Genomic DNA, 481 nt, shown 5'->3' with positions numbered 1-481 from the left:
TTGCTACATAGAATTTTTCAGGTACACACCTTAGATTTTTAGCAGAGCGAGTTTCCAGCAAGCAATTAATGAGAGCTAGCAATTAGTGGCGCTATTTCAATATCCTAGAATGGCGTAATAAAAATAAGTTACTTTTGAAACCAGTTTAATGCAAAACCCAAGTTATATAAAACGTTCGAGGACCCGGATGTATAGCATGATAATGTGAAAGAGAGAGAGAGAGAGAGAGAGAGAGAGAGAGAGAGAGAGAGAGAGAGAGAGAGAGAGAGAGAGAGAGAGAGAGAGAGAGAGAGAGAGAGAGAGAGAGAGGAGAGAGAGAGAGATGAGAGAGAGAGAGAGAGATGAAGCGGGAAGTCCGAGATCTCCTTCCGTGTTGAGCCTCTTCCTTATCTCTCCTTTCTTGGAATAAACCCGCGGAATTGAATCGACGTTGACTTACTTTGTCCTGAAAGCTCCTTCGGGAAACTTCGACGAGCCCGCC

At 43.9% G+C, this 481-nt stretch overlaps 1 protein-coding gene across 5 annotated transcripts in view; it reads left to right on the top strand.

Moving 5' to 3' along the window:
- The first annotated feature begins 348 nt into the window (after positions 1–348).
- Positions 349–481, top strand: part of LOC133542827 (ephrin type-A receptor 6-like) — a 223,251-nt gene continuing 223,118 nt past the window's right edge. For all 5 annotated transcript variants that reach the window (XM_061887022.1, XM_061887021.1, XM_061887018.1 and 2 more), the window contains exon 1: positions 349–481. This exon is cut by the window's right edge and continues 349 nt beyond it. The gene's annotated coding sequence lies outside the window, so the exon portion shown is untranslated.

This window comes from Nerophis ophidion, linkage group LG25 (genome assembly GCF_033978795.1).
Source record: "Nerophis ophidion isolate RoL-2023_Sa linkage group LG25, RoL_Noph_v1.0, whole genome shotgun sequence".
NCBI lineage: Eukaryota > Metazoa > Chordata > Actinopteri > Syngnathiformes > Syngnathidae > Nerophis > Nerophis ophidion.
The sequence above is the reverse complement of the archived record's forward strand: the minus strand, read 5'-3'. Positions and strand labels throughout refer to the sequence as shown.